This window comes from Dipodomys spectabilis, unplaced genomic scaffold, assembly GCF_019054845.1.
Source record: "Dipodomys spectabilis isolate Male_0828 unplaced genomic scaffold, ASM1905484v1 ptg000054l, whole genome shotgun sequence".
In the NCBI taxonomy this organism is placed as follows: domain Eukaryota; kingdom Metazoa; phylum Chordata; class Mammalia; order Rodentia; family Heteromyidae; genus Dipodomys; species Dipodomys spectabilis.
The window spans coordinates 8,615,815-8,630,033 of NW_024870731.1; positions in this window are offsets into that span (position 1 = coordinate 8,615,815).

Here is a 14,219-nt window from a genome sequence, read left to right on the forward strand (position 1 = left end):
TAGTATTCAAAGCATGACCCACTGGCTCCTGGCATCTTATAGCTCTTAAAAAGAACCATTGTCTCCTTCCTTCCTTCCTTCTTTCCTTCCATTCTTCCTTCCTTCCTTTCTTCCTTCCTTCCTTCCTCCATTCCTCCATTTTCTCCTCCTCCTTTCCCTTAGGCTGAACATTCTTGTCCTGTTCCCCCTTTTTCTCCTCTTGCTCCCTTCTCCTACTCCCAGAATGCTATCATATCATGCAGAGGAACAGCACAGAGTCACCTTTTCTGTGCTAATTAATTTTGAATATTCACAATTACTAGACAAAACCAGTAGGAAAGAAAAGCAAAATAGTCACTTGCCTTGATATCCCTCCCTCTATCTGCCTATCTGCCTTCTGTGTAGTCTCCCTGATCCTTCTCCTGGAGCTCCTGGAAGAAGTACTCTGGGTTTGTGTTGACTGAGTAACTGACATAGGCAGGTGCATTAAGTTAGATTTTGTGGTTTTACCTCCAGCCCAACAGGTAATACAGAGAACAGGGTGTGGAATCGTGATATTGAACTAGGCCTCATGAACATTGTCCAAAAGTATTCTTTGAAATCATTTTAAAGATTCACTGTTGTCATTACCTGTGTGTCAATATGAGAAAAAATGAAGAACAGAAGGGACACATTGAGGATCTGGGAGAAAATTATTATGGAACAGGGCATTTTTTAATGATTCCCTTCCAAAGATCTTTAAGTATAGTCTATCCTAAGCCCATTCTTTATTTCTTTTATTCCTTTTTGCTGCTGCTTCTTGTTCTTCTCATTTTTCTTTTCTTCTTCTTGTTTCTATAGTTAACGAATTCTCTCTCTCTCTCTCTCTCTCTCTCTCTCTCTCTCTCTCTCTCTCTCTCTCTCTCTCTCTCCCTTACCATTCTAGTATTGCGATTCAGCTCAAGTCTCACATTTCCTAGGCAAGTACCATTTGAACAATGCCTCTAGCACATTCTTGGCTTGGGAGTGTGTGTGTGTGTGTGTGTGTGTGAGTGTACGCACGCATGTGTGTGTAAATTTTCACTTTCTCCCTTAATACCTTAATTACCTCTCACCCTAACACCACTGAACCTCCTGGTAGTTATTTTGATAAACAGTTTGTTGGTTTGGATTAATTTTGGGAGTGTCTGATTTTATGACCAGCCTGGATTGTTATTCTCCTGTATTTCCTTTTGTCACTAGGCTGAAAAGCAAGTGCCATTGTGCCCAGCCAGAGTGCTTTCTCCGTAGTTTGGGATAACAGGCTTACACCACCTCACCCATTCATTGTTGAGATGGGAGTATTATTTATTTCTATGCTCAGGCTGGCTTTGAATTACAGTCCCCTAATATCTGTTTCCCAAGTGGCTAGTATTATATTTTATGGATCCCTGACTGAATTTTAAAGCCTACTTGCACCTTTAATTTTGTATAGTTACTAATTTTAAAGTACAGAACTCAGGGTCTTCAATGGATTTAGCATTCAGTACCTGTTACTAGACACTGGAGAGTCCTGGATTCTGTGTAGCTCTTTACATTGTCACTTAATGATGTCTTCTACAGGGAACTGAGCCTGATGCCTCAAGACACAGGGACTGAGAGCCTGAGGTATTTCAGATGCTCACAAATCCCTGCCAGCAGGGAGGCTTACTGGATTCCACCCATAAAGTAGTACTTTATGGAACTCGGAGGAAAGGAACTAGACCTACTCAGGATCCCACGATTTTTTCAACTCCCTGACTCCACAAAAGCAAGCAGAAAACTCAGAGCCAGTAACAGCTTTCTCCTTGGGGGTCCAAAATCCCAAAATGTTTGGTAAACACCTCTATCTTTATGTTGACTCATTTTTTTTTTGTTTGAATGACAAGAAACGTTTGTTTACTTACAAACGAAGATATCTACATACTTATACTCCCAGCCCAAAGCTGATGTTCAAACCTCAATAGCTCTCTCCTATTACATCCATGTTTCCTTATTCACTAACTTCCCTTGTAAAACCTGCATTATTTTGTTGGAATTATTTAAAATTGTATCATTTTTGTTTTATATTATTATACCTGGTAAAAATCATACTGTACAGCAATTGAGAGGATGGAATACTTTATCATTCACAAATATTTCCTTTCTAAATATAAGTCTATCCTCTGGTTTGATTCAAGGAATGCAGATTTGAGATGGTATAACTTACATTCAATTTTTTTATGCATGTACTGGTATTGGGAAATGCAAATGTTTTTAAGTTCTGAAACTAATGTCATTTAAAATTGTGAAAACAGGGCTGAGAAGGTGGCTCAGTGGTAGAGTGCTTGCCTTGCACAGCTGAGGCCCTGGGTTTTATTCGTCAGCACCACATAAACTGAAAAAGCCAGAAGTGGAGCTCTGGCTCAAGTAGCAGAGAGCTAGCCTTGAGCTAAAGAGCTAAGGGACAGTGCCAGGCCCAGAGTTCAGGCCCCACAACAACCAAAACTAAATAAAACTAAATAAAAAATGTGAAGACAGAATAGGGAGCACTATGAAGAATTCCTACAAATGGGGTACAGGAGGCTCCTGGTGGTAATCTTACCTGTTCCAGAAAGGAAGATGCAGAAGATCATACTTCAAGGCCCACCCAGACAGATAAGTTAAGACATTCTAACTGCAATTAAACATCAAAAAGCTGGACTGGAGACATGGCTCAAGTGGTAGACCACCGGCCAATCAATCAAGCAAGGATGAAGACCCCTGAATTCAAACCTTTGTACTTACTTCAAGTTACTTCGTCTCCCATTGTGGGTGATACTGCAAGCATAACGTGGTTCAGTGAGGAATTAGGATCACCAGAGCCTGCTAGGCTGGAGTTTTTGTGCCAGTTTTCACAAGTGTGGCAGTGTGAAAACACTATGTGAGTCACTACAGCAGGCCTGCTGGGGAGTAATGGCAGGGTTCACTGCAGGCACAGGTGATGTTGTGGCCACATGTCCTGACTGCATGATGTTGTCACGAGGACATCGTAGTGCCACCAAATGAGGCCAGACAGACAACCAAACAGGTTTGGGGCATATCCAGTGATATTCATGGATATCATAGCTCTGGAGAACCAATTCCCTTGCACCTCGTAAAAAATTGGATTTAAGGGGAGTCAGGAATCCTCATACTTCGGTTGAATGTTGACTTTTACATTTAATCTAAAGCTCTTTCTATGGCTATTTGCATTCTCTGCAAACTGTTTATTTAAATAGACCCTTTATTATACTTCTGATTCACACCCAAACCTATGGAACCCATCAACAAAAGAAAAGATGGACAAATCATTTAATTTTGATGAATTCATCTTAAATTGTATTTATTAATAAAGATGGGGGCTTTATTTGAAATAAGGAAAGATAGTGGTAGTGCAATGAATAATGCAGTAAGTACCACTTGTGAGGAAACAGCTTTTCATCTTTCAGGATCTAGGACTTCTGAAACATGGTCCAGCTCTTTGCTGAGTCAAGCTAGTTTTCAAGCAAGAGAAGATGACTAATGAGTCTCCACTGGAACATCCTACTAAAGCAATCAAGCTGTAGGTAGAGAAGACTTGTGTTAAGAGAAAGTAAAATAAACTTTCAGTCTTATTAGAAAGCTGGACCTGTCTCTTGAGTCCTGTTACAGAGTTTGATCTTCTACATTTAAAATTTCTGCCTTTGGCAGCCTGTAGGTGCTTCAGAGTTGGAAAGTGAGCGTTTGGTGGATTTTTTAAATCTTAAGTGTCCTGTATTTGATGAGTCACCGTTTGCCATTGTGGCAGAGGTTGCAGGAATGGCTTGGTTCAGGGATGAATTAGGGTCACGAGAGCCGGTTTGTCTGGAGATTTTCTTGCCAGTTTTCTTCCGTCTGGTAGTATTAAGAACACTGTGTGAGTCGTTACCAGAGGTGTGCTGGGGAGTAATGGCAGGGTTCACTGCAGGCACAGGCATGGACATGGCCATATGTCCTGTTTGCATGTTGGTGTCATTAGGTGGTTGCATTGTAGGCACACTTAGGTCAATAATTGGTGCTTGCAAAGGTACTAGTTGGCTCAGAGACAAACTGTCAGGTTGTCCATTGAAGACCCCGACTGTCGGGTTTGGAAGGGCACCAGCACTAGATGGATAGCCAGTGTGTGGGCCTGGCCCCGGCATGTGCTGGGATTGTATAAATTGACTGTGGGAGTCTTGGATGCTGGAAATAATGCCACCGTGTGGCACATGGGCAGGAGCAGAATGGTACTGGTTCACTACAGAGAGGTTTGTCAAGACGGTTGGAGATGGAAAGATCGAAGCCTCTGACGGATGCGTTATATCCATCATGTTATCGTCATCGTCCATGGACGGTTTTAGTGGTGGGGAAGAGCCACTTCTGTGAACAATGACAACTGCTTGGTCCATGTTGGGAAGGACCGGAGGAGCAGAAGTTATCGGAATAGAGGGATTGTACATTTGATGTACAACAGGGATCACATTGACGGAGTCATTAGGTGGTTGCATTGTAGGCACAGTTAGGTCAACAACTGGTGCTTGTAAGGGGACTGGTTGGCTCAGAGAGAAATTATTGTCAGGTTGCCCACTGAAAACCCCAAGAGTGGGGTGTGGAAGGGCACCAGCACTAGATGCATGGCCAGTATTTGGACTTGGCCCCTGCATGTGCTGGGATTGCATAAACTGATTGTAGGAGTCCTGATTGCTAGAAATAGTGTCACTCTGTAGCACATGGGCAGGAGCAGGATGGGCCTGGTTCACTACAGAGAGGTTGTTTGTCAAGATGGGAGGAGATGGAAAGATCGAAGCCTCTGATGGATGCGTTATATCCATCATGTTATCGTCATCGTCCATGGATGGTTTTAGTGGTGGGGAAGCGCCACTTCTGTGAACAATGACAACTGCTTGGTCCATGTTGGGAAGGACCGGAGGAGCAGAAGATATCGGAATAGAGGGATTGTACATTTGATGTACAACAGGGATCACATTGACAGAGTCATTAGGTGGTTGCATTGTAGGCACAGTTAGGTCAACAACTGGTGCTTGTAAGGGGACTGGCTGGCTCAGAGAGAAATTGTTGGATTGCCCACTGAAAACCCCTAGTGTGGGGTCTGGAAGGGCACTAGCACTAGGTGGATAGCCAGTATTTGTTGCAGGAGTGGCCTGGTTCAGGAATGAATTAGTGTCATGAGTGCCTGTGCGTCTGGAGATTTTCTTGCCAGGAGTTTTCTGTCTGGCAGTGTTGCAAACCCCAGAAGAGTCACTACAAGAGGTGTGCTGGGGAGTGATATCAACGTTCACTGCGGGCACAGGCATTGGCATGGCCATCTGTCCTGCTTGCAGGTTGGTGTCACTAGTCACAGTTAGGTCAATAATTGGTGCTTGCAAAGGTACTGGTTGGCTAAGAGACAAACTGTCAGGTTGTCCATTGAAGACCCCGACGGTGGGGTGTGGAAGGGCCCCAGCACTAGATGCATGGCCAGTGTGTGGGCTTGGCCCCGGCATGTGCTGAGACGGTATAAACTGATAGTGGTAGTTCTGCATGCTAGAAATAACGTCACTGTGTGGCACATAGGCAGAAGCGGGATGGGCCTGGTTCACAGCAGAGAGGTGGTGTGTCAAGATGGGAGGAGATGGAAAGATCGAAGCCTCTGAAGGATGTGTTATATCCTTCATATGATGATTGTCCATGGATAATTTCATTGGTGGGGAAGAGACATTTCCATGCATAAGGACAGCTGCTTGGTCCATGTTGGGATGGACCAGAGGAGCAGAAGATATTGGAAGAGAAGGATTGTGCACTTGATGCACAAGAGGGATCACATTGACAGAGTCATTAGGTGGTTGCATTGTAGGCACGGTTAGGTCAATAACTGGTGTTTGTAAGGGCACTGGTTGGCTTCGAGAGAAATTGTCGGATTGCCCACTGAAAACTCCAAGTGTGAGGTCTGGAAGGGCACTAGCACTAGGTGGATAGCCAGTATTTGTTGCAGGAGTGGCCTGGTTCAGGGATGAATTAGTGTCATGAGAGCCTGTGCGTCTGGAGATTTTCTTGCCAGGAGTTTTCTGTCTGGCAGTGTTGCAAACACGGTAAGAATCACTACAAGAGGTGTGCTGGGGTGTATTATCAGCATTCACTGCAGGCACAGGCATGGACATGGCCATATGTCCTGTTTGTATGTTGGTGTCATTAGGTGGTTGCATTGTAGGCACAGATAAGTCAATAATTGGTGTTTGCAATGGTACTGGTTGGCTCTGAGACAAACTGTCAGATTGTCCATTGAAGACCCCAGTGGTGGGGTATGGAAGGGCACCAGCACTAGATGCATGGCCAGTGTGTGGCCTTGGCCCCGGCATGTGCTGGGATTGTATAAACTGATTGAAGGAGTTTTGTTGGTTAGAAATAATGTCACTGTGTGGCACATGGGCAGGAGCAGGATGGGCCTGGTTCACTACAGAGAAGTTGTTTGTCAAGATCGGAGGAGATGGAAACATAAATGCCTCTGAAGGAGGTGTTGTATCCATCATGTTATCGTCGTCCATGGATAATTTCATTGGTGGGGAAGAGCCACTTCCGTGAGTAAGGACAACTGCTTGGTCCATGTTGGGAAGGACCAGAGGAGCAGAAGGTAGCAGAAGAGAAGGATTGTGCATCTGCTGCACAAGGGGGATCACATTGACGGAGTCATTAGTTGGTGGCATTGTAGGCGTGGTTAGGTCAATAACTGGTGTTTGTAAGGGGACTGGTTGGCTGAGAGAGTAATTATTATCAGGTAGTCCACTGAAAACCCCAAGTGTGGGGTGTGGAAGGGCACTAGCACTAGATGCATGGCCAGTATTTGGGCTGGGTCCCTGCATGTGCTGAGACTGTATAAACCGATTGTGGGGGTCTTGCTTGCTGGAAATAGAGTCACTGTGTGACATTGTGTGCTGTGGTTGCACAACAGAGATGGCATTGTTGGAATAGTGATCATTTTGAGGGACCAAGGTTTGGGAAGAACAGGACCCCCTGGTAGGACGTAGGTTGGTGGGGGCTGGCCCCATCCCAAGTTGCCCCTGGTACAGACTGCAGGGGATTTGGGGAACTGGATAGGTATAGGGTGTTGCAGGGGCAGTGGGGTCTGGGCCCACGGTGACATGGCCCTGAGGCGGACTGCAGAGCGCCTGGGGTACTGGTGGGCTGGTGGGCACTGGCCCATTCGGCAAGTGTCCTGGTTGCAGGCCACAGGGGGCCTGAGGTATTGGTTGTGGGGGAGGTATAGGTGGGCCGCTGGGTACGGGCCCATTCATAAAGTTTCCCTGTTGCAGGCTATTGGGAGCCTGCGGCAATGCACAGGAGTCAGTGGTGGAGACGTGGGGAGATGAGTAAATGACGGCTGCAGATGGTGGTGTGGTATCCATCTGAACAATATCGTCATCTGTGGCCGGCTGCAGGCTCACATGACAGGATAGGCTGGGGGCGGCTGCAGCCATATCAGTGGTGGTAGTGTTCATGGGAAGTGGGACTACAGGGAGGGTGGGGAAGGGAAGAGGACGGGAATCAGGAGAAGCAGCAGTGTTAGATTCCTTTGTGCAGGGGAGAATGGAATGATCAGGAAGAGGAAGTTTGGAGGAGAGAGAAGTGGTAGGGGTTGCAGCTCTCATTAAAGGGGCATGGTTTCCATTTTTATCATTTAGAACCCCCAGTTGAGAGGCTGGGGTACAAAAAGGAAGAGAGTCTGCAGGAGGAGCCAAAGAGGAAATGAGGATTTTAGGTGCCAGACCCTCGTTAGATTTTGATGAGGATGCTGGCACAATGTTGGCCCCAGCAGCCTGCTCTTCCACATTAGCGGTGCTGAGAAGAGCTGGGATGTTTAAAGTGCAGGCAGGCAGGGTCACGAAGACATAAGTCTCTACAACAGGTGGAGGAACAGAAGAGGCAGTGTTGATGTCACTGCCATCTGTCACTTCGGTTCTCCCTGAGCATTTTGTCTTACAGATTTTACTATGAGTAGACTGAGTGGTGTTACAAATGTCCACGTCTTTCTGCATGTCCATGCATGGAAGTTTAGGAGGAGGGGGAAGCTCACTGCGACCCCACTGTACGGGCACTGGCACAATCTCTGGCAAAGGCAGAGCTGATGGCAATGCTGCTTTCCTTTTGGATGCTCTGTGAGCTGCCAGATTTGGGGTAGCAGGGCTAGCTGGTGGTCTAGCTGTGGGTGTTTCAACTGCCACCCCCCTTCACTGACTCCAGGGAGTCCCGTGGTGGACGAGCTTTGGGCTTTACACCCACTGCCCCCTTGGCTGACTCCTGAGAGTCTGGTAGATGAGCTCTGGGCTTTTCACTGTCCACCATCTTCGGCGACGCTTGGGAGTCTTGTGTTGGATAAGCTTTGAGCTTTTTACCCACTACCCCCTTCGCTGATTCCTGGGAGTCTGGTGGTGGACGAGCTTTGTGCTTTTCACTGTCTACCCCCTTCGCTGACTGCTGGGAGTCTGGTGGTGGACTTGCGGTGGGCTTTTTGCCCTCCACCACCTCACCTGACTCCTGGGAACGTGAGCTGTTCGGGGGTTGGTTTTCACCCAGATTGTCCGCGGTGGTGTTTTGCGAGCTGGGAATGTCACGGCCATGAGATTGGGTACCTAGAGGAGACACAAGCACCTTTTTGTTCCTTTCCACACTGGGAAGAGTTCCCTGCTAGGGAGTAAGGCAGCATCCATTGAGAGTAAGTCTCTCCTGACGGTCACAGGACGGCATGGTGCCGTTGCTCCGTTGCTAGGTCGTCCCCTCCCACTGGCCTGTCCCTGATGGTCTCCCTGAAGTTTGAACTCACCCTCTTGGCCTTCGAACTCGTCGCTGTTGGAGTCGGGAAGAGGGACGTCCCACGGCATCCTGGGCACCACAAGATGATTGCGCGGTCTGGGTGTTGCAATTCGGGCTGTGGACTCGAGCTGACCCGAAGGGGTGCTTGGGCTGCTGGGGGTTTCCAACCCCGAGTCTCCAGCTGGCAGCGGAGGCGCAGGTCTTTTTGGCGATCGCTCTGGAGACGCCGGAGGGCCCTGCCCCGGGGTGGTGTCCGAGGCCTCCGGCTCAGGGCACCTCCTCTTGGGGGCCCTGGGTGGACCGGCTGGTGGCGGCGCCGGCCTGGGACCCGTCCTGACCTTCCTACAGATGGGACAGCGTGCAGGCTTGGGTCCTGCGCTGCGACCCCACCTCGGGAAGGTGAGGCTGGGCAGCTCATCATACAATTTACTGAGAACGTTTGCCATGACGGGCAAATATGTGCGAATTATCAGCTATGAGAGGGAGAAGGGGCGGCAGCGATCCTTCTCCTCGGGTCGCTGAGGACGCACTGCCCAGCCTGGCCTCTGTGACATCACCTGCGCATTCCACAGACCAAGTGGGCCGCACGCGGAAGGCCCGTGGCAGGCTCCAAGTTCCGTTTGAACCCCACATTCTTCTGATGGTCACGCAGATGCTAGTGGCCCAGGCAGCCCCTGGACCCAGCATGAATGGGAGAAGCTCTCCATTCATCCACCTTCTTGCAATCCTAGTATCTGAGTTACTGTGTATTTCCATAGTCCATCCAGGACCCTCTTCCACATTTCTTATCTACGGTGAGCACAAGCACTGGTCCACAGGCATCATCTCCTCACATCAGGCTCCAGGGCACCAACTGTCAGCACAGCTTCATGCCCCTCTCTCTTGGACTTGAGTCTTGCACACTAAATGCATTTCGTGTAGGTGGAGGAATTCAACGGTGTCGTGGACTTCCTGTGGGCTTTTTGCCCCCCACCACCTTACATGATCCCTGGGAGTTTGATCAGTCTGGGAGTTGGTTTTCACCCAACCTGTCCTTGGCACAGCTTTGGGAGCTGGGGATCTCACAGGGTAACTGCAGGAGACACCAGTATCTTTCAACATTGGGAAGATTTCCCTGCTGGGAAGTAGGGGAGCATCCACTGCAAGTGAAGGCTCTCCTCATGGATAGATTGTATACGATCTCTTTGGATGTGTGCTAAAGAAATTCAGCAGCCTGTTATTCCATATAAATACCAAGCTAGTTTTCTGGTCTTTATGGAAGGTGTGGGCAAATCACACAACTCATTGGTTTGCTAGCAAAGAATGGAACCTAATTTGGACTTTATGAGACACCAGTTGGGTGTACTGTTCAAGAACATTAGTGTCAAGTTAATATAAGTTTAGATTTCCTTATGCCCAAGACCAGAGTTCTCTTACTGGAGGTATGGACAAGAGATATATACATAGGATGATTGAAAGAGTTATAAATTTCACCAAGATAAGTAAAATTGGAAAACACATACCCATGGGTTTGTCTTAGTTGTATCTTGTTGGTTTGACTCCCTACATTGCAGTAATTGTCTCTCTTATAAAGAATTATTTGTGCCACCATTATGCAGAGATCTCAAATACATGAGTGACAGAAGGCTAATGAAGTATATATATGTATATACACATACATATTTTTATATGCATTGTCTTGAAAATAACATGTACACAAAATACATATCTGTCTGTCTGTCTGTCTGTCTGTCTGTCTATCTATCTATCTGTCTATCTATCTATCTATCTATCTACCTGTGCTGTTTTGTGTTTGAGTCAGGGTATCACCAGGACTCTAATTCATCATTCTCCTGCTTCAGATTTCCATGTGTCAGTATGCCCAATTTACTGTTTTAATTTAAAAATCTATTTAAGAGAACATTTACATATTGCACATAATGACAACTGTTTTTCATAACAACCATGAATTTAGCTTCAGGAATGTACGAATCTCATAGGTTTGAGAATTCCCACCAGAACGCACTAATATTTTTCTAATTGGTGACCTGGTGTGTGTTTTCTGCCCACATCATCCCCACTGTTCTAATCAACTGTCACAGTCTAAAAAATAAGGAAACATAATATAAAATTACAGATAATTTTGTCCAAAACTCTGAAATATTATTTCATAGAATGAGTATCAAAAGGCATGACTTAAAATAAATTGACGACATGGAATTATATCTAAAAATGAAAGTCAAATTAGGAATGATATGTACTGAAGTGGTTTATATCTTTCATCTTTTTGGAAAAGAAAGAAGTGGTGTGCTAGAATTTGGAGAAGTTACTTGTTCTCAGGTCGCAGACAGCCAACAACCAGAGTCAAAGTCTGAAAACTCTTCTTTCAGATGCAAGTGCCCTGCAGGGTTAACTATGGATGGAAGGAAAATACAGGACAAACCACGAAGTACAGGCTCTCACTTGTCATCCTAGCTACTCAGGAGAGTATCCATCCTTCACAGAAAGGTCTACAAGTGTCTACCTCCAATTCACCAGCTAAAAGCCAGACTTGGGGAGTGGTTCAAGTGGTAGAGGATCAGTCACGGACTGAGAAAGAATGATAGATGAAACCCTGGCACTATAAGGCAGATGTAAAGTCTGTTTGTTGTTCTACAGTTTTGCAACCTTCAGTCACCATGGGACCATACAAAGAACAGGGTTTGATAGGGTTTATAATCATGTTTCAAATCATTGGGGTGACTAGAAACTGACAGTAGATGACTAGAGACAACAGTTTCGTATACTATTTAATTCTTACCAGTAAAAAGTGAGAACAGTCCATCAACTCCCTGAATTTCAGAGACAATGGTAGGATGTTAATTCTAAGTTGGAAAAAGATGAAGACACACTGTAACTTTCCTGAGATAATATGTAAAACTGATAGACTTACTTTTAAAAGCCCCAATTCTCCCAAGTTCTGACTTGGAACTCCTTTCTGGGTTTTCTTACCACTACTTGGCTGGATATTATTTTCATCGACATGCACAAAGCTAGAGACTGCTGATACTATGGAACTTCCTTTCATCAAAAGCCCCTAAAGCAGCTCTGATATTCTCACTAAATTAATCAGAGCAAGTAACTCATTTCTCTTCAAGGACAATGACAGCAAGCAAGGTATACATAGGATACAAATAGTTTCCTGTTAATTAAACTCATACATGAAATCTTCAGATTTTCACTATGATTAAACAGAGTAAATACTTTTTAAATTTATTCACATAGAAAACAAAATGCTAGCTGAATTGAAACATTGTGCTAATCTTAGAGAGAATTTCAGTGATCACAGGAGAACTAGCTAGTGTATTAAATCGAAATGTTCAACCTAGTGGGCCTGAGTATTTTAACCTCGTCTCATGGTGTTCCCTTCCGTGAAGTCTGAAGCTCAATTGCTTCCTATTGCATTTAACAGGGCCCTTCCTTCCTTCCTCCCTTCCTTTCTTCCTTCCCTCCTTCCTTCCTTCTTTTCTTCCTTTCCTTCTCTTCCCTTCCTTTTCTCTTCCTCTTCTACTTCTTCCTCTTCCTTCTGACTTCCTTTCTTTCCCCTCTCTTGCTTCTCCAACTTCCCTTTTCCTCTCCCTCTCCTCCTCTCTCTTTTTCTCCCCTTCCTTTCCTCCTTCTTTCCCCACTTTCATTTTGGGTCTGAGATCAAAGAACCCATGTTATATTAATATTTATTGACTTTACAAACAATGCTAGACAATTCAAAGTGTTAAAGAATAAAGTTAAAAGCAGGACAAGAAACAGTCTTCAAAAACTCAATACTAAGAGCTAGAAACAGCAAAGAGCTGCTGTTGTTACAAGGTGGAGTAGAGAACAGGAGCAAACAATGTACTATGGTATTCACAAAAGCAATGAGATTAACTTTAGGAAGTATCATCCATGGCATATCAGCATCCTGAATAACATGGATTATAGGTATGAGCCACCAGTGCCTGGTTGTATCCTTTTATATAGAGTTGCGATGATCAGGGTAGCTGCTCTTGCCTGTGGATTTAGAACTAAAATTCTTATTTTCCTTATTTCTATCAAGTACACAGCAGGAGATTTTATACATTATGTGGACATTTCTGTCCTCCTTGCTCCATTTTTTCCTCTTCTTTTTCTGACCAGTAGCTTGAAGAAGGATCTGATATGTCTAAGTAATTTTCTATTTTCTTTTCTTTAGATAGAGTGATAGTGACTGGGCCGGTTCTGAGGCTTGGACCTCAAGATTGTTTCTCCTTTGGCTTTCCTAAAGGGATCTGTAATCGTTTTGATCCTGTACTAAAACAAACAAGTGTATTTTAAACCTGATGCTCAGCCTTGGCAGACATATTTGTTTCCTGTCTTTCTCACATGACACATTTTCTCTTGACTCAAAGGCTTTGCATATCCTTCCTGTGTTGACTGATAAAAGTCCTTTTTTAATTCCTTCTTCTCAGTTCTTGACATAAATGTTATCTCCTCAGACATATCAGCTGCTGGTGAACCAACCCTTCCTCCACACTCCCTCATCTTCTCCTATTAAATATTCTGCTTTTAAATAGAATAGTATTTAGGGTTTTTTTTGGGGGGGTCCAGTCATGGGTCTTTGAACTCTGGGCCTGGACGCTGTCCCTCAGCTCTTCAGCTCAAGGCTAGCACTCTACCACTTGGGCCACAGCACCACTTCTGGCTTTTTTTTTCCCTGCTTATGTGGTGATGAGGAATCAAACCCAGGGCCTCATGCATGTAAGGCAAGCTCTCTACCACGGAGCCACCTTCCCAGCCCTAGAATAGTATTTAGTACAAAGTTAGTACTTAAGCACATCACATTCAAAATGTTGGAAATGGTATGCCACCTATATTTAACTACTATTTCTTTTTTGCCACAGATGTTTGCTACTATGCACAAATGCAAGTGTAATACCTGGGAGAGAGCCTGGTTGGTGCCAGGCAGTAACAATTTAAACTAAACCCTCTTCTTTCTAGCTATTACCCACCTGTGCAATCAGCCCAACCTACTTTCTTTGCTTCCCATTGCCAAGGCTTAGATGGGAAAACCCAGGGAGAGCCTGAATACCACAATGCAACAGCCTAAAAGATACACAGAACAAGACACTATCAGGGACTAGGAGGCAAAGATGGTGTGGATGCTGCCCTGTCTCCCTAGAAACCTGGGAAGTGCTTCAAATCCTGAGGATCTGAGCGTGCCCAAGAAAGAAATGTTTGATAAATAAACTGATCTCATTCTGTCCTTTCATCTGGGAAACTCATCCAAGGTCAAGCATAGTGTTACAGATAGCTCTGGGTCATGTCATCCAACACAAAAATAACTCTTTTACCACGTCAGGCACTTACAGTTCATGCTACCTTTTCTGTGAAAGATCTTCCACTTTATTTCTGAGGTTAGAAATATATTTCATTTATTTTAAATCCAGAGAGAAAAAAACTGAACATCC